At 37.7% G+C, this 27,930-nt stretch overlaps 1 protein-coding gene across 4 annotated transcripts in view; it reads right to left on the bottom strand.

Annotated features, from left to right (window-relative positions):
* The window catches only part of Elovl7 (ELOVL fatty acid elongase 7), a 93,455-nt gene that overhangs the window by 32,527 nt on the left and 32,998 nt on the right, over positions 1-27,930 (bottom strand). The gene's annotated exons all lie outside the window — the stretch shown is intronic.

Genomic DNA, 27,930 nt, shown 5'->3' with positions numbered 1-27,930 from the left:
GATGACCAGTGAGGAGAAACTATTACATATTCAAAGACGTTATAAATCTTCAATAATTAAAACAGTACAGCATTGGCAAGTGAAGAGACAAATGAAAATCACAAAGAAATGCAGAAAGTGTTGTTGAGACAGAGACCAAGAGCAGTATGGAGGACAACAGAAAAGGCAATCAACGATGGCTTCCGAAAAAGGGACTAGGAGACCAGCAGAGCCAGGACGAGGTAAGGGGTGGGGCTGGGAGGTGATGGGAAGAACCTTCCCTATTCCCCGGTAAAGGTCTTACAGTCTCTGGAAAATTAGAAGTCAGGCGGAATCTTAGTCCTTATTGTTAGGGAAGAAAATCTCTCTGAGGTAAAAATCCCAAGACTGCTAGGTAAAATTCAACCTAGGTATTAATCTGTGTGCTTCCCAGTACCACTCTCCATCTGTTTCTAGCTGGAACTGGGCCTCCCCTCCCACCCTACCCCCACCATTTAGGCAGAAACAAAATCTCAAAGAGGTCTTGAGTGCTAGACAAAACTCTTGGTGTTTGAATTCATTCCTTCCCAATAATTTAGTAAAATCAGAAACTTTAAAGCATATTAAAATGTGAATTAAAAAAGTAATAATTTGTTCAAAGCAGGATTTCTCCATCTTCACAGTACTGACATTTTGAGTCAGATGATTCTTATTTGTGCAGATCTGACCTGAACATTGTATGATGTTTGGAACCAGTGCTGACTTCTATTTACCAGATGCCAAGAATTCATCCTCACCCACTGAGACAACCAAAAATGTCTCCCAAAATTGCCAAACCTCTGGACGGCAAAAGTGTTCCAAATTGTGAGCCACTGTTTAAAGAAATCTAGCAATATGTATTCATCCAAATAGAAGTAGTTTGCCTCAGAATAATCACTTTAGCAATTGTACACTTATCCAGTGATGCTGTTATTCAAGACAATTTTTCAGCTTTTCTTTATAAACTAATTTCAGAGGTTTTTAGAATTTCAGTTAAATGACTTTATGGGAAGAAAATCTTTGTCTATTGTTTATAAAAATCAAGTTCATGTAAACCACTAGGACCACTATGGAAATCAATACAGAAATTCCTAAACTAACTGAAACTAAAAATTCCATTTGAGCCAGCTATTTCCCTTCTAGGTATCCTTTTGAACAAGTTCAAGATATCACACTACAGTGATACATGCATATCCATGCGTATAGCAGCACAGTTCATAATTAGTAAATCTTGGAAGCATCCTATATGTCCATCAACAGATGACTGGATAAAGAAATGGTGGTATTTACACACAATGGAGTACTACTCCACCATAGAAAAATAAACTTGAGTCACTTGTAGGAAAATGGATGCACCTTGAGATCAGAATGTTAAGTGATCATAATGTTAATGTGTCTAAGAATCAGACACACAAGCTTAAATATTGCATGGTTTCTTTTACACGAAAAACCCAAAGTATAAAGAAAGAGCAAAATAAAAGACAGATGATAGGAAATAGGGAGATAGATCTTTGTCAAATCAGAAGGGGATCAAGAAAAGGAGGGAAAGGAGGGAAAGGGGATGAAAAAAGGAACTAAGATGTATTATGAACCTGTACCAACTCCACAAAAGGAATGAAGATATTACGTACTGCAAACATGTAGAAAAAAAATGAAGGGGATCTAGAAATGGATAGAGGGGGTAGGGAGGGAAGGGCAAGAGGATGAAAACAAGGAATTACGATGTGCCATGTACATGTACCAGTTCCCCATAAACATATGTACTACAAACATGTACTAATTCTTTTTTTTTTTTTTGGTACCAGGGATTGAACTTGGGTCCTTGCACTTGCGCAGCAGGCGGCGAAACTACTGAGCTAAATCCCTGGCCCAATGTACTAATTTTTAAAAGTTTAAGAAAAGAATGTTTTTGAAGACAAATGGATCAAGTTGAGCCATACATTTACCAGTGGGGTGGCAACAGGAGGAATGGAGCTTGGTTTAGTGATAAAATAATTTACTACTAACATTTTTTACTTTGTGTTTTATAAAATGAGAATAATTCCAAAGGAACAAATCCAGAAATATTAAGGGCATGGCAATATTAGTGGAATAAATATAGAGTAGCCTGAGGTACCTATTTTAGAGGTAACACATTTAAATATGTACACATGTCAGCAAAATAATTTAACTCTTGTCTTTTTAATCCATTACAAATTCCAATTTACAGCAAGTGAATCTAGAAAAATGATTTCAAGGGACATATTTTCAAGTTTGTTAACAATTACTATATATGCGCACATTTGTGTGCTGCAATTATATATAAATATATAACATACACGCACATTATAGAAGCAAGGATACAGATCCATTACACCTACCACACAGGAGTTTGTGTTTTGTTTTGATGTTTCATACTAACTTACATTTCTCTTTGAATTTCTTTTATTACCTTCTCTTCTTTTTGCTATTTCTAACAGACTGGCTGTGCACACTGTCTTGGGAATCAAACAGAATAGCAGAAGGCAAAGAAACAGAAAGATTTTAAATTACAAAAGTTTATGCACTTAGCCATATAGAAGAATTCAGGGCAAAAACAAGAGGTTTCATTGGGGATTTAGGTCAGTGGTGCTGGCGCCTGCCTGGCAAGCTCAAGGTCCTGAGTTTAATCCCAGGTATCGGAAAAAAAACAAGAGGTTTCATGCCTCCTAAAACAGAAACACATGTTTTAGGCTTGATGTGGGGAAAATTAGAGGGAAACCAATTGGTGTAGACCCCAGAGAGAGGGACAATAAGCCCTGAGCAGGCACAAGGTAGGATGACAGGGACTACGGGCCCTGTGTCCTGGGGGTATCTGGCATAGGTGGCTGATAAGGCTCTGGACAGCCATAGAGAGTTGTTTTGTTTTGTTTTCACTTCAGTGGAGAGAAGGACAGCAGAAAGGCTTCTGGGCACCCTCAACAGGCATGAAAGTATTTCAGGAAACTGTAGAAAATGAAGGAATCAAAAAAAAAAAAAAGAAAAGAAAATGAAGGAATCATACAGATAACTACAACCTATCTCTTCAGACATGTGCAGGGACAAGCACCCAAAGATCTAATGAGACCCTGGGCATTCAGGGAATAGCAATGTAGTCAGAGAACGTGGAGGACTAAAAGGCTTCTCCTTCCAATTATGCTGATACTACGTAAGTTTCCTGTAACTTATGGGGCACAGGGAGAAGGTGTTCACAGATTAGATAAGTAGTAGATTTCTACCACCCTAAGAAATAAAAATTATGTCCTTACATTAGACAAAATAGACATTATGTTATAAGTTATCAAAGAGATAAGACAAATGAGTCAATTCATAAAGAGGATGTAATGATTATAAATGTATATGCACTTAATATCAGAGCACCTAACTATATAGGGCAAATATTAACAGGTCTGAAGAGAGAGACTACAATACAATAATAGGGTTGGACTACAATATCCCACTTTCAACAATGGATCCAGACAAAAAATATGAAAACACATAACTTCAAGTACATTTTACACCAAATGGACTTATCAGACATATATACAGCATTCTAGCTAACAGCAGCAGGATATTTGTTCTTTTCATGTACACATAGAACAGTCTCCAGTAGAGATCATATAGGAGGCCACAAAACAAGTGTTAAGAAATTTAAGAAGTCTAAAATCATATTGACTATCTTTCCAACCACACTGGTATGAATTTAAAAATCAGTAATAGGAAGAAAACTGGAAAATACACAGGACAAATATAAATAGGACAAAGAAGAAATCAGAAGGGAAATTTGAAAGTATCTTGAGACAAACATAGAAACACAACTTATAAAACTTACAGAATATAGCAGTTTTAAGAAGGAAGTTTATAGTAATAAAAGCCTACACTAGAAAGGCAGAAATATCTGAAATTAAAAATCTAACATTATACATTAAGGAACCGGAAAAAGAAAAGAAACTAAATCCAAAGTTAACAGAAGGAAGGAAATAACACTGATCACAACAATATATGAAATATACTAGAAAAACAGAAGAGTTGGTTTTATGAAAAGATAAAATTGACAAAATCTTTACCTAGACTATGGAAAAAGAGACTCAAATAAAATGAGAAAGAAGAGACATTAGCAAAGATACCAGGGAAATACAAGAGATTATGTACAGTTTTTCTGTATTCTGTATCTCTTAATGTCAGTGGTTCTGGGACCCGACTGAAAATTAGAATGGAGGCGGGCAGGGAGAGGGAGAGGGATTTGGATTGTTAGTGTTTGGGGAAATTAAGATTATGGGCTAGGTTGGCAACCTCTTTTTAATACTACATAAATCATTCTTAGGACAATACTCACAACACATGAAATAAGAATAAAAAAAAGAAATAGGAATGAAATATATGATAAAGTACTCAATTAATGAAGGTCACCAAAAGATGGTAAGACATCTCGATCAAGAAGAACAGGAAGAGAAGGTGTGACTGATACTGAAAAAGATTAAACTGATGAATCAGAAGAACCTGAAAGAGATGTGAAATCTGGGAGCACATGTCTGAATTAGCATACATACATACGTAGGACAACTTCTTATTTGGGGTGTGAAATAAGCTTGAAGTTCTCAAGCATCTGTGTGAGAGAAAACACTTACTGTATCTTAGTACACTGACTTGTTATTTAGGCAAACAAAACTAGCTAAGTCAAATGACATAGATATTAAACACCTAACTTTCTGCTTTTTATTTTTCTTATTTTTTGGTACCAGAGATCGAACTTGGGTCCTTGCACTTGCAAGGCAGGCGGCAGAACCACTGAGCTAAATTCCCGGCCCCATTTTCTGCTTTTTAAATGATAATGTTACTGAATCCACGAATGTGCACCATCTGCCAGCTCAAAATACCCAGCTCAAAATGACTTAACCAGTAAGGGGATGGATGTCTTGTCTCACAGAACAAGAAGTCCAAATGTAAGGCATATCTCAGGTGGGAGACTTCTGATTTGTCAGGGGTTTTTTGTTCTGTTTTGTTTTGTATGGTACCAGAGATCGAACTCAGGTTCTTGCGCCTACAAGGCAGGTGGCAGAACCACTGAGCTAAATCCCTGACCCTGATTTGTCATTTTAATGGAAAAAGAAAGCAGCAGCCAATCCAGACATCACACATTCTCATGTACATTCCTACAGAGCAGTGAAAGGAATTTTCTTTGTGTCTCTTTTCAAGAGCTGTAAAATACTTCTCCTTGCTCCCAGAAGGCCCCTAAATGCCCTTTGCCAGAAACACGTTGCATGGCAACATCTAAAGGAAGCATTGAAAAAAGCTTCTTTGTTAATCTGTGTCGTATTTATCCCCACAGCCTCTCCCAAGTCCCACGGAGAAGCACATGACCTCAGGGAGGAAGGAGAACCCTGAAACAGGAAAGGGTGGTAGCCCACAAGGAAGGAGGAGCATGGGTTTGAGAAACTATGTTGGCTGCAACTGAGACTTGGAGAAACATCCTCCACAAGTGCCCTTTCAAGTACAAATTGGAGCCCTGACAGCCTGAGCCATCCAGGTGCTCTCTATCCTTCATGTGCTCAGGATAAACAAGTCTTGATTTTTGTCTAAATAAAGTCTGATTAATAAGTTAGGCATGTCTAATAAGCCAAGCATGCTCTGGAGCATCATATAAAACTTTCTGGTAATGCTTATATATTTAGTATTTAGAATAATCACATGCCACACTCTCTTTGATACTGATAACACACTGTATTTCTATAAACACAGAGAACACAGTTTGGACTACCATTTGTAATTGTCATTATATTATTTCCATAAATTTACATTGTTTTGCCTGGTACACAGCCTATTTAAATAAAATGGATATTTCCCGCCCCCTTAATAACAATGACAATTGAGTAAATATTAATACACTCACTTGAACAGTCTCAGGCTTATCTTTCAATTTTAAAGATAATGTTTTAATTTAATGTCAAGCAGGACCTCAAAACAAGTATCTTTACCATTCCTTCCATTCTTTTCTATACCATTATTTCAACTCAATTTTTACTGCCTCGGTTTCCCTTAATAGAGGAACTGATGAAGAATTAGATGCCTCTGGAAAAAACATCTGTGCATGGCCCATCAAACTAATTCCGACTGAGTCTAAGCAATGAGACAGACATATTTCAGTTGTGATGCTCACTTAATGTAAGTGGTGGTGTGGAAAGATTAACTAGGTGGTGGGGTCCAGGGTTGGGTAACTGAGGGTGTGGTGCAGAAGCAGTGCAAGTAATTATGGGTGATTGCATTCTATTAGGAAAGGTACTGTATAAGCATCATTTCCCCTGACATGCCATCCCTTAGCCAGGTCAGGGACAGGTGTTGCACTGAAGTGTCCTTGTAATATTCTCTTATTCATGAGAGCACATATTGCATAGTAGTGCAAACGCCTGCTTATTAATCCCTATCTTTTGTACTTAACAAGAAGGAAGATACTGAGCCTCATATATCTATATTGCCAGGACCTAGACTAGTCCCTGACATGTAGCAAAGAATATTTGCAGCATGAGTGCATAGCCAAGTGTTATAGATGGAACTCTGTCCCACTAAAATTCATATATTGAAATCCTAACCTCCAGTACCTCAGAATGGGAACTCATTGGGAGAGAGGGTCTTTATAGAATCAAGTTAAAAATGAAGTCATTAGGGTGGATCCTAATCCAACACAACTGTGTCTTTATAAGAGGAAAAATCTGGACAGACATGTGTGCAGAAGAAAGTAATATGAACATGAAGACAAATATATAAAAGACAAGAGACCTGGAACAGATCCTTTCCTCACAATTCTCAGAAGGAACATGCCCTACTAGCCTCTTGATTTCAGAATTCTTTTTTTGGGAGGGAGATAAGGTCTCACTATTTTGAATTTGAGATTGTCCTGCCTCAGCCTCTTGAGTAACTGGGATTACAGACATGCACCACCATGCCCAACTTGTGAACAATATACTTCTGTTGTTCTGGCTACCCAGTCTGTGGAACTTTGTTACAGCAGCCCTAGCAAACCAATATACCAAGTGAAAATGTTCATTCAACTTGAGAAAATTCCAGAATCAGAGGCCAGGGTTAGGTCATGGTTAACCATAAAGAGAGGTAATGATTAACATGGGAGCGATGTAAATCTCTGAGAAATAACATAGGAAAGACACAGCAAAAGGCAGCAACTCAGTGAATGCTAACATTTAGGAAACAGAGAAGTCAGAGAAAAACACAAGGAAGTAACACTCAGAAACCTCAGGAAGATAAAGCTGTCTGGCGATAGCTTAAAATATTCCACAGAAGCAAACAAATTAGGAAAAAGCCATGTACAGATGTTCTTAATCTCAAAATATTGAGGCCCAAGTCAGACTCTGGAGCAGAAGGTATCCACAGTATGGCACGGTTCCTAACCCAGTATGGCCTCTTCCCTACTGTACTGATGATATAAAAGAGCCTGAGAATTCTTAAAAGTATCTGCAAATCTGAAGAGAACAAATGGACGAATAATACTATTCCTTTTCCTTTTAGGAATGGGAAAGGAATAACAAGATAGACTCTGACAAGATTAGTCAAGCTCCACACTTGACTGGTGAATAGGTAAAGATCCCTTTCAGGTGTCCCTTGGCAATGGGATACACACCGTGAGGTAGAATGAGTCCTGCCTTTGATATTTAACAATACTTTTAAAATGAGAACCACCAAGGATGGTACTGCCTGCCTGCAGTCCCAGCTACTCCAGAAACTGAGGCAGAAGGGTCATTGAACTCAGGAGTTTGAAGCCAGCCTGGGCAACATAGTGAAACCTCATCTCTTAAAAATGAAGAACTGATTTTTAAAATATTAATAATAATATTATTATATTACATATTAATAATTAATAATATTATATTCCTGAGCTGAAGGTGCGGCTCACTGGCTGATCAGTTGCCTGGCATGAACAAAGCCCTGGGTTTGATTGGGGGCTGGGGGGGGGGGTTACGTCTATGAATAGGTATGATAATATTCAAGTACAATCTTACTTTGCTGAACTCTTCTTTCCTTCATCCTCCATAATCACCTTTTGTAGATCACCAAGATAACCTTATTTCAGTATATTTTGTACCCAGGAATATCATTCTACCCTAAATCCACCTCCCTAACACTCAACTAAATATTCCATTTACAAAATCGTCTAATTCCCTCAACCAAACAAAAAATCAGTTTATTAAATTATAATTCATGATGCTAGATACTAGAAAGAAAATAATTTCATCATCAATTAGAATAAGACTCTAACTCTGAAATTTATGTGCATTATACTTCCCTGAGATACAGAAAAAAATGAGTATAAACTGAAATTGTTAGCCCTCAAAGTGCAACTCAGTGAGAAAAACAAATTCGGCTCAGAATTACTGTGAGAAAGGGAAAAGAAGGTATCCATAATAAATTAGAGCAAGAGGATGGCCCAATCAAAGATGCCCAAATACTTATAGAGTTAAAAAAAAATTAATGGAAAACCTTACAAATAAATTATGGGGGGAAAAAAACCCAAGAAAGGTATGTAATGACCCCAAAAAGAAGAAAATGTAACCAAAGCAACAAAAGAAAAATTTTCTACAAGTGCTCCAAGTTTAAAACATGAATTAATAGAGAGCAGCCCCCAGTGATGAGGAGGAGCCTTCTGTGCTGCCATTCCACCACCCTCAGTACCGAGGAGGTGAGCTGCGCAATTGCCAGCAGCATACCCAACCCCTGAAATGACAAGACACGTAAACAAGTATCAAAACCAGACCTAAAGCAACCCCAAAGGGAAACATGTTGTAACAATCTGATAACCACCTGGACTCCCTGAACTGACAACAAAAGAGGATCTGGAAAAAATGAAATCAGAAATAATCTCTCAGATAACAGCAGAGGTTGCACCCATAGTGCAAGACATGATTAAAAAATCTAGAGAGGACACAGATTAAAAAAAAAGAGGAGACTTGGGAGTGGGGCATTGCCACTGCAGCTGCTGCCTCAGGATCCGCGTTTAGTCCAGGGCTGCTTTGAACTCAAGGCTGTCTTCCTGCCTCAGCTTCCTGAGAGGTGGGATTACAGGTGTGTGCCACAGCACCTGGCTCTACTCACAGTGGACCCTCGAGTTATGACCAGCCTCACATAAGAGAAACTTGGGTTACCACCAGAATTTAATTTTAACTTAATGACCAACATCTTGAGTTTCTTCCTGAGTGCCAGCTGCTTGTGTGGTTGTAAACAAAGACTCGATGCCAGAAAACTTTATGTAAGTGCCAGTCTGAGTCCAGATGTGGTGTTTGTGGACATGATTTCAGTCAGGGCTTTATATAATTGCTTCGATTACTGCTATCAGAATGGCCCCCAAAAAAGCTAGAAAAGAAGCTAAGGAAGGAAGTGAAGGTCAGGAAAGCAATCACAATTGAAAAGAAGAAGGAAATTGTGGAGAAATATGAGAATGGCATTTGTGTTACCAATCTCGCTAATATGTACAACACATCGAAATCCACCATCTCAACAATCTTACAGAGAAAAGATTTGTATACAGAAGCTAGTGTAGCTAAAGGAGTTACTCAGATTAGTAAGTCTCGATCAACAGTATTAGACCAGGTAGAAAGGCTGTTATTAGAGTGGATAAATGAAAGGCTGATGACAGGTTATATCCTATCTGAATCTATAATTTGTGAAAAAGCTAGGGCTATAAATGCCGATCTCGTAAAGGATAATCCATCAAAGCATAATAATGGTGAAACATTTTGTGCCAATAGGGTGTGGTTTCAAAATTTTAAAGTGAGAACTGGGGTTCTTAGCATGACTAGACATTTTATCAGCAGCCAGTGCTGATAAAAGGGCTGCTATAGCAAAGTCCACAGTCTTGCAGGTAGACAGTGGTGATGTTAAGGAACTGGTGGAGGAACACTCAAAGGAACTGTCTACATAGGAACTTCAGCAACTTCAGAAAATTGCAGCTGAGGAGCTTTCTGAAGAGGAAGGAGAATATCAACAATCAGTGCAGCAAGACTCTCCCTCTGAAATAAAGGAAATCCTAAATAATAAAAAAAAAAGGACAAAGCTACAAATATTTGTAGAGAAGACCCACCCAGAGAAAAAGCCAATTGTTGCATTCACTTGCTTAACGATAATGTCATGTCATATTATAGAACAGTGTTATAAAAGACACAGAAGCACACAGCCTTAGATCAGCTTTTAGTCCTGAAAAGACTGAGACCTGGTAAGCCTCCAGAAGGTTCTAGTGGTCAAAAAAAAGAAGGTCCTACTGGGCCACAGATTCCCAAGGAGAGAAAGGACACCAGAGGGCCAGATTCCTGATGTTCTTATGGAAGGGGACTCTCCTTCCAAACAATAACCTCCTTTCACTTCACCCTCACTTCCTGCAAGCCAAAGATGTCAACTTGAATGGATGCTGTTTTCCTCCCACCTCTCTGAGGCAAGATGAGGCTAGTCAGTCTGCAGAGATTCCATGACCAGGTTGAAGGTACCAAGAGAGAAAGTTCTGTGTGATAGCGCTGGACTACTGGTGTTTTGAAAGCTGCAACTTTCTGCAAAGCTTCCAGTGTACTGGAGAAGTGAACATGGACAAATATAGAAGAAATATGAGTACTGGAAGCATCACCACAGCCCTGTAAAACTTTCTAGAATCTCCAAGAAGTCAGAGCTCACTAATGGTTGAGGAGATGTGGTAAAAAAGAGACTGAAGATTGTGCCCTTTGGTCACCTGACCGGGACAACAGCAGGACAAAGATGTGGACTGGTACCTGAGGACCCAATTGATGTCTGTGAATTCAATGTTATTTTCCATTTGTTCTTTTTCAGAAACTTTGGTTAAATGACCAAACTCGATTTAAGACTCTGTGGTTTTAGGAAGGGATGGCTATGGGCCAAAAAATAAAGGCTGTTGGTTGAAGAAAAAAGAGAAATAGAGGAGCTGAGGAACATGATGGAATCTCAACATAGGAAACAAATGCAATGCATAAAACAGATGAAAACAGATTTCAAGGATATTAAAAACTTCATTGAAAGTTTACACAGCAGAATGAACCAACATGAGGACAGAATTTCAGATGCAGAAGATAAAAATTGCAATTAGTGACCAGGAAAATTGTTTCAAAATAGTAAGGGATCTTGGGCCAGGGATTTAGCTCAGTGGTTCCACCACTGGCCTGACAAGTGCAAGGTCTTAAGTTCAATAACTGGTACTGAAAAATAAAATAAAATAAAATAGTAAGGGACCACGAGAAATCAATCCAGCAGCTGGTAGATGATGCAAAGAATAACATAAGACTGATCAGAGTCAATGAAGAAACATGAGAGAGTGCAGATGACATAAAAAAGTATTCACCCAAGTGATGGCAGAAAACTTCCCAAGCAGGGGAAAAGAACTTGACATACAGATAAGAGAGGCATATAGGACTCCAACTAGCCTTGATTAAAAAAAAAAAAACTACACATAGGCATATAATAGTTAAGATCCCAGAAACCCCAAAGAAGAACAAAATTCTAAAAGCAATTAAGAGAAAAGAAACAAGTCACGTACAAAGGAAAGCCCATCAGAATCACAGCAGACTTCTCAACACAAACTCTCAAGGCAAAAAGAGCTTGGAGTGATGCATTTCAAGCCCTAAAGGAAAACAGTGTCCAACCCAGACTGATGTAACCTACAAAACTATATTTCAAAATTGATGGAGAAATAAGATACTTTCATGACAATGAGCACCTTAGGAACTTCACGAATACCAAACCAGCACTCCAAAATTTTTAGACAATATCCTAGGAAAAGACAATGAGGATCACAACCACAGGAAGCCCATCAGAGTGAATTCATTGGGCCCGACAAGAAATTAAATGCAAAAGGGGAGAATCCAACAAAAAGAAAAAGTCATGACAATGATAAGTCAATATGTATCAGTTATAACCATCAATGTTAATGGTCTCAATTCACCAATCAAAAGATACAGACTGGCAGAATGGGTCAAGAAACATGATGCAAAAATATGCCGCACACAAGAAACACAATTCAAAAAGAAACTCATAGACTGAAAGTTACAGGGTGGAAAACAATGCTCCATGCAACAGGAACCCCCAAAAAAGCAGGAGTAGCTATCCTCTTTGCAGATCAACAGGATTTCAAACCAGCACTGATTAAGAGAGACAAAGAAGCCACTGCAGACAGGCAGGTCTGCAGACGTGGTCCCCAGGTCGCCAGTCGTGCAGAAATCACCGAATCAGCCCACTGCAGACAGCCACCTGGTTCCACACTACAAAGACACACAGGACACCAGACCACCAGACCACTGGACTGGAGCTAATCAAGTTCTCAGCATTTAAAGAATTCCTGCCCAGAGGTAGGGGTTTCTGAGCCGCCGTACCACTGCTCCTGGTCCAGAGGAAGGGAGTGACTGACCACCATCCCTTCCGCCGCTCCCAGCCCAGAGGAAAGGGCTTTTGGGCTGCCCTCTGTCCCGCCATTCCCAGCCCAGAGGTAGGGGCTTCTGAGGCACCATCCCACTGCTCCTGGTCCAGAGGAAGAGGATTTCTGGCCACCAAACATTCTGCCGCTCCTGGCCCAGAGGAAGGTGCTTTCAGGCCACAAACCCTACCACTGCTCCCGGTCCCTGGCCAACCTCTCCCAGCTCAGAAGAGGTGAGCTGCACGGATGCCAACAGCACCCCCCCACCCGCCCAGCTGAAATGAGAAAACACGTAAATAAGTCTCAAAACCAGACTTCCAGATCACCTACAGCAACCCCAAAGGGAAATGAGATGGAACACTCTCATACTCAACCACCTGGACCCACTGAACGAGCAACAAAAAGGGATCTGGAAAAATGAAATCAGAAATAATTTCTCAGATAACAGGAGAAATTGTGCTCCTAGTGCAAAACATGATTAATATATCTAGAGAGGAGCTGAGGAACATGATGGAATCCCAATATAGGAAACAAATGGAATCCATAAAACAGATGCAAATAGATTTCCAGGACATGAAAAACTCCATTGAAAGTCTACACAGCAGAATGAGCCAATGTGAAGACAGAATTTCAGATATAGAAGATAAGATTGCAATTAGTGACCAGGAAAAGGAAATTTGTTTCAAAATTATAGGGGAACACGAGAAATCAATCCAGCAGCTGCTAGACAATGCAAAGAAGAATAACATAAGACTGATTGGGCTCAATGAAGAAAGAGGAGAGAGTGCAGATGACATACAAAATCTCTTCACAGAAATAATGCCAAAAAACTTCCCAAGCAGGGGAAAACAGCTTGACATACAGATAAGTGAGGCATATAGGACTCCAAATAGCCTTGATCAAAAAAAATCTACACATAGGCATAGAATTGTTAAGATTCCAGAAACTCAACAGAAGAACAAAGTTCTCCAAGCAGTCAGAGAAAAGAAATAAATCACATACAAAGGAAAGCCCATTAGAATCACAGCAGACTTCTCAACACAAACCATCAAGCCAAGAAGAGCTTGGAATGACATATTCTAAGCCTTAAAAGAAAACAGCCTCAAACACAGATTGATGTACCCTGCAAAACTATCTCTCAAAATGGATGGAGAAATAAGATACTTTCATGACAAAGAGCACCTTAGGAACGTCGTGAATACCAAACCAGCACTCCAAAGAATTTTACACAATATCCTAGGAACAGACATTGAGGATCACAACCCCAGGAAGCAAAGCAGAATGAACCCATCTGGCATGACAAGAAATTAAATGGAAAGGGGGAGAACCCAACAAAAAGAAAAAGTCATGGCAATGATAAGTCAATATGTTTCAGTTATAACCATCAACGTTAATGGTCTCAATTCACCAATCAAAAGAAACAGACTGGCAGAATGGGTCAAGAAGCAAAATCCAACAATATGCTGCATACAAGAAACACACTTAATTCAAAAGGAAACTCATAGACTGAAAGTTAAAGGGTGGAAAACAATACTCCATGCGAGACAAACCCGAAAAAAAGCAGAAGTAGCTATCCTCTTGGCAGATCAAGTAGATTTCAAACCAACACTGATTAAGAGAGATGAAGAAGGACACTACATCCTTGTAAAGGGAACAATCCAACAGGAAGAGATGACAATCATAAATATCTATGTATCAAACGCTAGTGCACCCAACTATATAAAACAAATACTAATGGACATGAAAAGTCATATATGCACTAATACAATTGCAGTGGGGGACTGCAACACCCTACTGTCACAAATAGATACATCAACTAGACAAAAAGTAAGTAATGAAATACTAAAACTCAATCGAACTCTTGAACAAATGAACTTAACAGATGTTTACAGAGTCTTCCACCCCACAAAATCAGAATACACATTCTTCTCAGCTGCACATGGGTCATTCTCCAAAATGGACCACATACTCACACATAGAACATGCTTAAGTAAGTGCAAAGGAATTGAAGTTATCCCCTGTATATTATCAGACCATAGTGCAATGAAATTGGAGACCCATAGCAAAAGAAACTCGAAAAAATTCATAAACATGTGGAAATTGAACAACATACTTCTGAATAACCAATGGGTCACAGAGGAAATTAAAGAAGAAATCAGACAATTCCTTCAATTAAATGACAATGACAATACAACATATCGGAATCTATGAGACACAATGAAAGAAGTCTTACGAGGAAAATTCATAGCAGTGAATACGCATATTAGGAAAACAGAACAAGCCCAATTAAATAACCTGATGCTGAACCTCAAGCTTCTAGAAAAAGAAGAGCAGGACAACCCCAAAGCTCATACAAGGGAGGAAATTATAAAGATCAGAGGAGAAATCAATGCAATGGAGACTAAGAGAATGATACAAAAAATCAATGAAGCCAAGAGTTGGTTCTTCGAAAGAATCAACAAAATTGACAAACCTTTAGCCAACCTTGTCAGAAAAAGGAAAGAAAAGGCCCAAATCCATGCAATTAGGAATGAAAAGGGTGAAATGACAACAGACTCAGCAGAAATCCAGAGGATCATCAATACCTACTTCCAGAACCTATACGCCAATAAGATGGAAAACGCAGAAGAAATGGACAGATTCCTAGATACATATGAATTACCAAAGTTGAATGAAGAAGACCTAAAAATTCTAAACAATCCAACATCAACCAATGAAACTGAAAACATAACTGAAAACTTACCAACTAAGAAAAGCTCAGGTCCTGATAGCTTCACTGCTGAATTCTACAAGACATTTAGAGAGGAAATACTGCCACTACTCTTTAAACTCTTCAATGAAATTGAAAGGGAAGCAATACTCCCAAATTCATTCCTGGAAGCAAGCATCACTTTGATCCCGAAAGCAGAGAAAGACCCAACCAAAAAAGAGAACAACAGGCCAATCTCACTAATGAACATAGATGCAAAAATTCTTAATAAGATACTGTCAAACAGAATGCAGAAGATCATCAAGAAGATCATATACTCTAACCAAGTGGGATTCATCCCAGGGATGCAGGGATGGTTTAACATATGAAAATCAATCAATGTAATATACTATATCAATACAGCCAAGGACAAGGCCATATGATCATCTCAATAGATGCAGAAAAAGCATTTGACAAAATCCAACACTCATTTATGAAAAAAATCCCAGAAAAAATTGGAATAGATGGTCTCTACCTCAAACTGATAAAAGCTATCTATGAAAAACCAACAGCCAATAACATATTAATGGTCAAAAACTGAAATCCTTCACACTAAATTCAGGAAGACAAGGATGTCCACTATCACCACTCTTGTTCAATATAGTTTTGGAAATATTACCCACAGCAATTAGACAAGAGAAAGAAATAAAAGGAATAAAGATAGGAAATGAAGAAGTCAAATTGTCATTATTTGCAGATGACATGATACTCTACATAGAAGACCCCAAGAGTGCCATCAAAAGTCTTCTAGACTTAATAACCAAATTTAGTAGAGTAGCTGGATACAAGGTCAACACACAAAAATCAATAGCTTTCCACTACATGAACAACAGACTCACTGAGAGAGAAATAGGGCAAACAATTTCTTTGACAATAGCATCCAAAAAACTGAAATACCTAGGAATCAACCTAACAAAAGAAATCAAAGACCTCTTTTCTGAAAACTACAGCACTCTGAAAAGAGAGATTGAAGATGATTTCAGAAAATGGAAAGACATCCCTTGCTCCTGGGTACGAAGAATCAACATGGTGAAAATGGCCATACTTCCAAAACTGCTATATAGATTCAATGCAATCCCAAATGAAATTCCAGCAGCATACTTCACAGAACTTGAGAAAAAAATCCAAAAATTCATTTGGAACAAGAAGAGACCCAAAATAGCAAAAGCAATTCTAGGCAATAGAGACATGACAGGGGCTTATCACAACCTCCAACCTGAATCTATACTACAAAGCTACTGTGATAAAACATCATGGTACTGGCAAAGAAACAGACCTGAGGACCAGTGGAACAGATTAGAAGATGCAGAAACAACTCCAGACACACTCAGCCACCTCATCTTCCAGAAAGGGGCCAAACGCCCTCACTGGAGGAAAGATAGCCTCTTTAATAAATGGTGCTAGAAAAAATGGGTTTCAACTTGCCAAAGATTAAAACTAGACCTATATCTCTCAACATGCACTAAACTAAAATCAAAATGGATTAAAGATCTAAATATTAAAACAGAAACATTGAAGCATCTGGAACAGAGGTTAGGTAGAACTCTTGAAGACACTGGTGTAGGAAAAGATTTTACGGACAAAACCTCAGGTGCCCGTGAACTAGCACAAACAATCAACAAGTGGGATCTCTTTTTATGAAAAAGCTTCTGCACAGTAAGAGAAACCACCAACAGTGTGAAGAGACAACCCACAATGTGAAAAAAAATCTTCGCGGGCTGTTCTTCACACAAAGGTCTACTATCCAGAATCTATAAAGAACTTAAAAAATCAGACCTCCCAAATTTAAAGACCCAATCCGAAAATGGACACCTGAAATGAACAGACATTTCTCAGACAAAGAAGTAGAAATAGCAAATAAACATATGAAAAAAATATTCAACATCACTGGCCATTAGAGAGATGCAAATAAAAACAATGCTGAGATTCCACCTCACCTCAGAAAGAATGGCAGCTATCATGAAATCCACCAATAACAAAGCTGGTGGGGCTGTGGGGAAAGAGGAACCCTGCTCCACTGCTGGTGGGAGGGTAGACTGGTCCAACCACTATGGAAATCAGTATGGAGATACCTCAAAGAACTAGGACTGGAAATCCCATTTGACCCCGCTATTCCCCAGCTGGGGGTCTTCCCCAAAGAATTAAAAGAATCATACCACAGTGATATATGTGCACCCATGTTCATAGCAGCACAATTTGTATAGCTAAAACTTGGAAGTAGTCCAATGGCCCATCAACTGGAGACTGGATAAAGAAAATGTGGTTTTTCTATAAAATGGAATACTACTCAGCCATAAAGAACGAGAAACTGGAGACATTTATAGCTAAATGGATGCACATTGAGGCTATACTCTTAAGTGAAATAAATAGGACACGTGTAGATACCAAATAGTTTCTCTAGTGTGAGAAACTGAAAGTGTAAATAAGGACTAAAAGGTATAATAGATAATGTAAAATAGGAAGAAAAGGGACAAAGAGGAAGGGCAAATGGGAGGGGTAGGGGAAAGGAAAGAAGGGAATGGAGTTAATATGAAAAAATGAAAACAAAGTCTTTGTAAATAGGAAGGGATGGAGGGGTTGAAGGGAGGGCAGGGGAAGGGGGAAAAATAAGAACCAAGAGAGATTATGTAAAGGTGCAAATTTCCTATGATGAATGGCATTATATTGTATACCTAAAATGCACCAATAAAATTAACTTTTTAGAAAAACATGAATAAAATCATTTAAAAAAAATTTGGAATGAGAGAATGTAGAACTAATGAAACAAACTGAGCATCTAAGTACCATTATTGTACCATTATTGGTACAATAGTACCGTTATTGCACTAAAAATAAATTAGAAACAGCTTATTCATAGTTAAACAGTTATCTTGTAGTATAGAAGAAAGTTTCAAACAGTCCAATAAAAATGACAAAGGATAAAACAATAGAAAAAAAGCTACTATGGAGGACAAAAGTGACCGAACATAAAGATAACTGATATTTCCAAAGGAAAGAATTCAATAAAAGAAAGAGAAGCAATATTCAAATGCATATTATAAATTCCCACACACTTTAGATAGACTGAGAAAACTAGATTGCAAGAAAATTTGATGCATAACCATACCAAGACAAATCCTGGCTGAACTGAATGAATAAAGGAAAAAATGTTGTGCATCCCAGCAGAAAAAAAAATCAAGGAAATCAAAGAAGATTTAAATAAATATAAAGTTGTATCATGTTGATGGATAATAATTCCATATTGTTAAGATGTTAATTCTCCTCAAACTCATCAATAAAATCCCTTTCAGAATTTTGTACACTTCAGCATAGTACCCAGAAATCTCACTCCTAGGTATTAACTCCACAAAGATGAATATTATATTCACACAAGTCTGTATGTAAATTTTTATAGTGATTTTATTCATACTTACTCAAAGGTAAAAACAACTCAAATGTTCAATTGATAAATCAATACATAAACGGTGGCATATCCACTCAATGGATAATACTCAGAAACAATAAGATTTAATCACCTGCAGATACTAAGGAACAAAATCTATAAATATATCCCAGAAGAAGGTTTGAGTTAGAGGATCTCCTAGAAATTGGCCAGATATGATGACTGAAGTATTTATTTCTTTGCTTTGTGGTACTGGGTTTCAAACACAGGGCCTTCCACATGCTAGGCAAGTGCTCTCTCACTAAGCTATGCTCCCAGCCCATGTTCAAAGTTCTGAAGGATTTAGACTCAACACTCAGCTCAATCAACTTCTGGGCTCTTTTCCATTTTACACTGCCTGTTACCCAAGATACTTCTTTATAAGAGGAAAGAGACATAAAGATAATACAGTAAAAGAATTACTTCAAGGATGAAAACATCTTGAATACATTTGTAGGACTAGGAAAAGGTAGTGGAGGAAAAAGAGAAACTGAAACTGCATGAAAATATACATATATGCCTAAAACAAGAGCTCTGATTTCACAGGAAGTCAGAACAAAGTAGAAAAATAAAGGAACCATACCCCCAACTGAAGTTTCCCTGGCCACAAAGGCAAAACAGCTAGATAAAAGACAGTTTATTTCAACATCTGCACTAAACTTATAATTTTCTGGGTTTTTAAAGAACATTTGTATTTCAGTTGTTTGTAAATTCAAAGTATTTTACTGAAACAAAAGTATAACAGGCATTTCATTTTCTAGACAGGCCACAAATACCGTCTGATTTAGCCCACAATGTAGGTAAATACATTTAGCTGGAATTCGGGTTTTGAGAAACAGACACAGAGTAAAACAGAAGGGATAAGACCACGTTTCTTAGCACTTCAAGATAACTTTATTTTGTATATCTGATACCAAGGGATTTTATTCTGTCCTAAATCCACCAATACAACTATTCACCAAGGCTTTAACGCCATAAAAAATGTTCCAACTACAGACCATTTTTTAATTCCTATTTCAGTTTTTATTTTATGTATTTAAAATAAATATATGTACATATATACATATGTTTGTCAATAGGCATAGAACCTAAATCCTTGTATATGCTAAGGAAGTACTTTATCACCCACCCCTGCCCTTTTTATTTTTATTTAACTTTATATTCTCACTTAAATCTTAATTCCCTATTAATATATTACATTATTCAACTTTCTTGTTGCTAGATACGTATATCTTTTCCCCTTGAAATGAAGATAAAACAACCCTCTTTTCTACATCTCTTTCAAGTACCAAAAATACTGAATAGTGGCTTGATAATCAGTAAATTATTGTTGTTTTGCAGTTGTTCTTACTGGATGGTAGGACCAACAGAAACAAGACTGGGTGGCTGATTAATAATACAGTTGGTCAAATATTGATTAAATGTGTTTACCCTAACTTCATTTTGCTCAAAAAAAAGTTATAAATGCACAATTACCTAACTTCCTAAACCAAATAAAAGTTAGTTTATTAAATTCCAAGTCATATTGGCTAGAGAGTAGGAAGAAAATAATAGTAATTAGAATAAGAGGGTAATGCTGAAACTTAGTGTATATCCAACTTTCCTGAGACATCTGATAAAAGGCACATTTCCAGTGCCTCCTCTTTAAGCAACCTCATTCAGGTGGAACTTCAACCACATTTTGGGAAACAGTGCACTATGATTTTGTTTTTGTTTTGTTTTTAAGACAAAGCTTAACACGAATCTTTAAGTGACTGTTTTAGGTACTTAACAAAATGAAATTTAAAATTTCTTACAAAGGTAAATATGGGGGGAGTACCCCTAAGATCCTCTCCCAGCTGTACATTAAAACTTAAAACACACCTTCTTTCCCCATATCACCAGGTGAGGGTCCTGATAATGAAATCCCATACTGAAGTGGAAGGGAATACATTCATTCATTCATCTTTTGCAGTATTGGGAACTGAACCTATAGCTTTGTGCAAACTTGGCAAGGGCTCTATCACTGAGCTACTTTTCCAGCCCTATTCATTTAAGGCTTTTCATATCAGTTTTTCTAAACCTAGAACTTAGCTTTTTTCTGCTTATCTAAACTGCTTAGACCTTCTACAGATAATTCATGACATTAGAAACATTGTTCTGTCCCAGAGTAGATTGACCTGTTTTCTATATGTGATTACTGAAATGAATCAATTACTAAGTTATACAAATAGGAATCCTATAACACAATTATATGCACCCAGCACTGATATTCCATTCTTGTGTACTGGGACAGCCAAGCCAGACTTTTCAGGGCTGGCATCTGATCTACCAGTTAGATATCCATGCCACACATGTGTCAAATATTTTGGTTCTTAGTCCTGCACGGATCTCTATATAATGCACTTCATTTGTGGACATCTCTTACCTAAACTAAAAATTTTCTATGGTCTTATGGTCTAGAGTGGAAAAAGTGTCTTATGTAAATTTGTATCTTCTGTTTGTATGTTTGTTTTTTGGTACCGGGGATTGAACTTGGGACCTTGCACTTTTGAGGCAGGCGCCGGAACCACTGAGCTAAATCCCCAGGCCAAATTTGTATCTTCTACAGTACTGACCTAGGAGAGGTTAGTCAAGGAATAAATATTAATGGTTTTCAATCATTCAATCAGTAAATCAATGAAAAAATAAAAGAAATTATGATAGCTGATAATTATTTGCTCTACTTAATAGCAGGAAGGCCCAATTTTCTTGGCTTCAAATTTAAGTTGGAATGTTAAATAAGGGATTTTACCTGTAGCTAATTAATATGACAAGGTCAATTTCTCAACTTTCTGTTATTTAATGATATTCCATTTGTGTTCTTGCTGTTTATTAGACTATACTCGACCTTCTCAAAAGATTTTAATGAGATTTGATTCTAAAAAACTTGAAGAATGTGTTTTCATTAAAGTTAATTGTGCCCCTTTTAACCTTTAGGAATAAGATTAGTTACATTTTATTCATTTAGTTATGATGATTTGCCCAAATCCTCACAGTTGGAAGGAAAACAAAGTAGAGCACGTGAGTGTGTGAGTGAGTGTCTCTGTGTGTGTGCACGCATGTCAAGAATTAAAAATCAGAATATGGGGCCCATGTGACTCACACAAAGACCAGCAAGCCTTGCCTTGCCTTGGTCTTCATTTCCCAGTGTAACTTCAACTTTGAGGTTTACTTGCTAGAATACAAACAGATATTCTTTCCTTCCTTCCTCCCTCCCCCCGCCCTCCTCTCTCCCTCCCTCCCTCCCTCCCTCCCTCTCTCTCTCAAACTCGGGTCCTTGTGCTTGCGCAGCAGGCATCGAAACCACTGAGCTAAATCCCCGGCAAAACAGATATTCTTATACCTGAAATTCTGTATTGCTACAGATGACACTAAGCAGAAATATATTCCTTGCTATTGCTATTACAAATTTCCTGGCAATTCTGTGTGTTTTTGTTTCGGACTAGTAAAAAGAAAGACACAGCAATGCTGAGTCTGCTGAATTCATAATTAGTTAAGTGCACCTAAAATCTTTTCTCTCACCCTTTGTTTTCTGTTTATTACTAATTTGACTAAACATAAATCCAAATTATATCTAAAGATTATAAAAATAAGCTAAAAGCCATGAAAAATTGGTATAAATGAATTACAAAGTCTCTAGAGTAATTAAGGCTTAACAGCATCTTTTAAAAATAGCTTACCACAGAGATAATTATCACCTAAGGAATTCCCAAGGGTCTGAAATTCACATAGCTAAAGGATAGAAACACTAATCCTTTGTCATCTGGAGCTTCTTTCTGGTAGAGTTTATCATCTCAGGTAATCAATCATTGTGAATGAAGCCCTAATACTAAATCACACCATTTAAAACTATAAAAGTTTTTACTTATTTAGTTTTCCCACCTAAGACAGAGGTATTATTTATTAGATTTCTTAAAATTTGTGATGTGAATAATAGAATTTGCAATTCCTCCAAATAAAATGTAGAAATATAACCCTGACTCATGCTTATGTTAGGTGTGATATTTTATCTCTCATGTAAATATCATTCATGGGGCTCTTTGCTGAGCTATGGTTTTTAAGATAACAATTCAAGCTCTTTTTTTTCCATTAAGTTTATTGGTACATTTTAGGTATACAATATAATGACATTCAACATTGGGATCTTGTACCTTTACATGATGTATCTTGGTTCTTATTTTTTACCCCATTCCCCTGCCCTCACTTCACCCCCTCCACCCTTCCCTATTTACAAAGACTTTGTTTCCATTTTTTCCTTTTTCTCATATTTTTTCTTTTTCCTTCTTTCCTTTCCCCTACCCCTCTCACTTTCCCTACTCCTTTAGACCTTCTCTTCCTATTTCACAATATCAATTATACATTTTGAACCTTATTTACACTTTTAGTTTTTCATACAAGAGAAACTATTTGGTATTTACACGTGTGTCCTATTTATTTCACTTAAGAGTATGGCTTCAATGTGCATCCCTTTAGCTATAAATGTCTCTAGTTTCACATTCTTTATGGCTGAGTGGTACTCCATTTTATAGAAAAACCATTATCTTCTCTTATCCATTCTCCATTTGATGGGCATTTGGGCTGCTTCCAAGTTTTAGCTATTACAAACTGTGCTTCTGTGAACATGGGTAGGCACATATCACTGTGGTATGATTCTTTTAATTCTTTTGGGAAGATACCCAGCAGGGGAATAGCTCTTTTTATTAACTCTATAAAATTCTTTACCCCAGTCACTAATGCATTCCTACCCTTCCTTTCATTCCAGTTCTCCTTTCTTTCTTTCTTTTTCTCTTATAACTGAGAATGCTTCTCTATTTCCCTATTCTCACTAGTAATCTAAGGTTAAGTCCTAGACAAAAAAACAAAATGGAGAAATATAAATAATATTATTTTTGAGGGGAAGGGACAGAGTACAAAGTAACATAAGGAGTCCTTGCTGATATGTCTGTTAGACAGTAAAATTTATTGTTTGATATATATTTAATTTTCATCAGAAAACATGTATTGGGATAGGAAAAAATTCAAATGGATATACGACCTATGTTGTTAAATTAGTAACAATAATAACAAGGACCGTCCCCCCCAACCTGGAGCAGACAAGCTGTAAAATTTAAATAGGAAAAATAGAGAACATGCATATGATAGTGAAATAGGGAAGGTGCTTGTTCTTCATTAGATCTGTGATTTAGCACAGAAGGGTTCTCAGCCAAAGCTAGCATCTCTAAGGACTGCCGGAAGGAAGGTGACTTACCTCTGATAATCCTCTCACTGGATTCTTTCTCCCTGGAGCTGTACACAAGGTTAGGAACCTCCCTCTTCCTAAGCCCAAGGGCTTTTCCTCAGTTCTTATCTACCCTGTGCTCTATTTCACTGACCTTGCCTTCCTACTCCCCTACCCCCACCACAGGGGCTACTGAGCTGTTTCCGCAGGTTTTCTTCCTATCCTAGCACTGGGGAAAGAGGGGTATCAATCTCAATTCCTTTCTTTTTCTTTATCTACTGACTCCAAATACTATGGTAATGACTCCCAAACCTACATTCAAAACTGGAACCTGCTCTCATGCCTGAGTCCATTATTTCCAACTGCCAGTAAACATTAGAATTTGGACATCCCATTGCCACAAGAAATCTACTAAACCCCTAATAACTCATCTTGTCCAACTTATACCTTCAAACACTTACCTCTTTATCCACCATCACCAGGTATTAATGCCTTGGCGGTTCTTCTGGCCCAAAGTATTGGAATCATTTTTTACTGTGCTTTTCAGCCTCCAAACTGAGCATTGCTACACATTTCTCAGATGAAAGCTTTCCCTTTCATACTCACTGCTAACAACCATAACCTCACTTCATACCTATGTTACTGATGCTGGGCCTGGATAACTCCTGCATCTATTCTTTCTCTTAAAACTGTTATCAGGGTTAATCTTATAACCAGGAAAAACAATCATCTCAAATAACACTTTGATTATCTTTTTGTCCCATCTCAAGAACCTACAATAACTCTCTATTATACATCATATCAAGTCCCAAGTTCTCAGTTCCATTAACTGACCTCCCTCTCCCCATTCCAATTTACTTCCCATCACTCCCAAATATTTCTATTGTTAAAACAGTTTCCCCCTTAAGTCACCTGTTCCCTTCTCTCTCTCTCTCTCTCAAGTCCAAAAGTCCTCCACTGTTTGTTTTTGTTCCTATCACATTTTGTTTTCTTCTGTTAACAGAGGGCTTGGAACTTCAGAAGGCACTTGTTAAACCATCACTGGTGTGGTTGTAGTACACAAGGATTTGCAAAGAGGACAAGCAAAATAAAACAAGACAGGTAGACTGGAGCTGAACAATGAAGGTCCTTAAGGGAAAGTATGTCACGGTCTATTCTCAGAAAGACTTAACTCTCAGATAAAAACACTGAAACGATCATGAAACTATGAAAATGCACAAACAAGTAAAACAAAATACTAAAGGGACCTTTGTGCACACTATGTATGAGATTTGTAAAAACAAACACTTCTTGACATGGGAACATTGCCACTGCGTGGCTCAGATGAAAGCAGTTCCTCTGCTTTCATAAATTATCCAAGAGGTTCAAAGGCAAGGTGACAACAAGAACAAGCTCACCTAAGCAAATTCTTTGACCAAGGTCAGAAGGTCATTTCTCAATGGCCCACATCACCCTGTGCCTAACTGGAATCTTCAATATCAGGAATTTGTGCAATTAAAAAGCTGTCTTTTTTGTTGTTGTTGTTGTTGTTAAATTCTTTCATTGGTACATTTTAGGTATACAACACAATTACATTTCTCATTGGGAACTTGTACCTTTACATGATGCATCTTGGTTCTTATTTTTTCCCCATTCCTAGCCCTCCCTTCACCCCCTCCACCCTTCCCTATTTACAAAGACTTTATTTCCATTTTTTCCATTTCTCATCATTTTTCCTTTCCCTTCTTTCCTTTCCCCTGCCCCTCCCACTACCCCTACCCCTTTGGACCTTTTCTTCCTATTTTACATTTTCGATTATTCATTCTAATCATTGGTACATTTTAGGTATACAATATAATGACATTCATCATTGGAAATTTGCACCTTTACATAGTCTCTCTTGGTTATTTTTCACCATTGCCCAGCCCTCCCTTCAACTCCTCCATTCCTATTTACAAAGATTTTGTTCCTATTTTTCCATTTTCTCTTATTAATCCCATTCCCTTCTATCCTTTCTTCTAGCCCTCCCACTTCCTTCCCCTTTGCCCCTTTTCCTCCTATTTCACATTGCCTATTATACATTTTAGTCCTTATTTACACTTTCAGTTTCTCACACCAGAGAAACTATTCGGTATTCACACATGTGTATCCTATTTATTTCACTTAAGAGTATCACCTCAATGTGCATCCACTTAACTATAAATGTCTCTAATTTCTCATTTTTTATGGCTGAGTAGTACTCCATTTTATTAAAAAACCACATTTTCTTTATCCAGTCCCCAGTTGATGGGCATTTGGGCTGTTTCCAAGTTTTAGCTATCACAAACTGTGTTGCTATGAACATGGGCGCACATATATCACTGTGGTATGATTTTTTTAATTCTTTGGGGAAGATCCCCAGCAGTGGAATAGCGGGGTCAAATGGGACTTCCAGTCCTAGCTCTTTGAGGTATCTCCATACTGATTTCCACAGTGCTTGCACTAGTCTACACTCCTACCAGTAGTGGAGCAGGGTTCCTCTTTCCCCACAGCCCCGCCAGCATTTGTTATTGGTTGATTTCATGATAGCAGCCATTCTTTCTGGAGTGAGGTGGAATCTCAGCGTTGTTTTCATTAGCATCTCTCAAATGACCAGTGATGTTGAACCTTTTTTCATGAATTTATTTGCTATTTCTACTTCTTTGTGTGAGAAATGTCTGTTCATTTCAGATGCCCATTTTTGGATTGGGTCTTTAACTTGGGGAGGTCTGATCTTTTTAAGTTCTTTATAGATTCAAGATAGTAGACTTTCGTCTGAGGAAAAGCAGGTGAAGATTTTTTCCCACATTGTGGATTGTCTCTTCACACTGCTGGTGGTTTCTCTTGCTGTGCAGAAGCTTAAAAAGCTGTCTTGATTAAAGTTTTAAAAAATGAATGCTTCTAAAAAGAATATCACTTTAATAATGAGTTACAGGCAGCAACCACGTCTGAAATTTATCAGTTAAAGCTTAAGCAGAAGCTCATAAGGAAGATGTAGATGACACCATTTTGCCATCCAGCCTGAGTAGTTATCTTGCTCAATATGAAAGAAGTGTTAAAAGATCCTGTGAGAAGATTTGCAGGGAATTTTCCTGAAGAAGGAAAGGGACTCGACTTAACATACTACAGGTGTATAACTAGGCACCTCTGTTAAAGTCTGTTGCCTGATTCCTGAGGCCTTGGAGGGAGTACAGTGAGTTGACCCCCAAGTTATCCAAGAGAATAACAACAGTGCCCATGTAATAAAGGCTTTGGTCAGGTAATGTGCTAGGTTTTCCATTCAGACAATGAATTTTGTAGCAAGCCTATAAAAGAGGTATTATTGTCTTTCTATTATTATTGTAAGATAAAGAAACTGAAGTTCAAAGACATTAAGTAACTTGCTCCAGTAAGTCTCAGAGTAGGTGTTCAAAGTTCAACAGGACTCCAGGATATGCTCATCTACTATAACATTCAGCTTCCTACTATGGAGGGTGGTGAGAACAACAAGGTGGTGAAACATACTTGGTCAATTTATTGATATTATGTTGGCCTTGTGGTGAAGATTCAAAAGTGGGCCAGATACTTTACACACAGTAGAATGGTTCTAATTAAAAGAACAGATATCAAGTGTTGGCATGGACATGGGGAAAATGGAACATTTAATCATGTTGGTGGGATTGTAAAATGATGCAGCCACTGTGGAAAGCTATTTGGCAGTTTTTCAAAAAGTTAAACATACAATCACCATATAATCTAGCAATTCTACTCTTAGGTACACACCTAAGAAAATTGAAAACATAAGTCCAAACAAACTTGTATATGACTGTTCATAGTAACGTTATTCACGATAGTCAAAAAGTGGAAATAACCTGGCATTTGTGGGACATCCCCATAATCTCAGCTACTCAGAAGGCTGCAGTTGGAACATCACAAACTCAAGATCAGCCTGGGAGCCTGAGCAACTTAGCAAGACTCTCTCTCAAAATAAAAATATAAAAAATAAAGAGAGTAGGGATGTAGCTCAGTGTTCCCTGGGTTCCATCCCCAGCATGGGGTGGATGTTGGGTGGAAAAATCTGAATGTTTATCAACTAATGAGCCAATAAATGTAATGTGGTACACCCATACAATGAAATA

This window comes from Heterocephalus glaber, unplaced genomic scaffold, assembly GCF_053883595.1.
Source record: "Heterocephalus glaber isolate CG9 unplaced genomic scaffold, H.glaber_assembly_v1.0 deba00001543, whole genome shotgun sequence".
Lineage (NCBI taxonomy): Eukaryota > Metazoa > Chordata > Mammalia > Rodentia > Bathyergidae > Heterocephalus > Heterocephalus glaber.
This window is presented reverse-complemented; position numbering and strand designations above follow the sequence as displayed.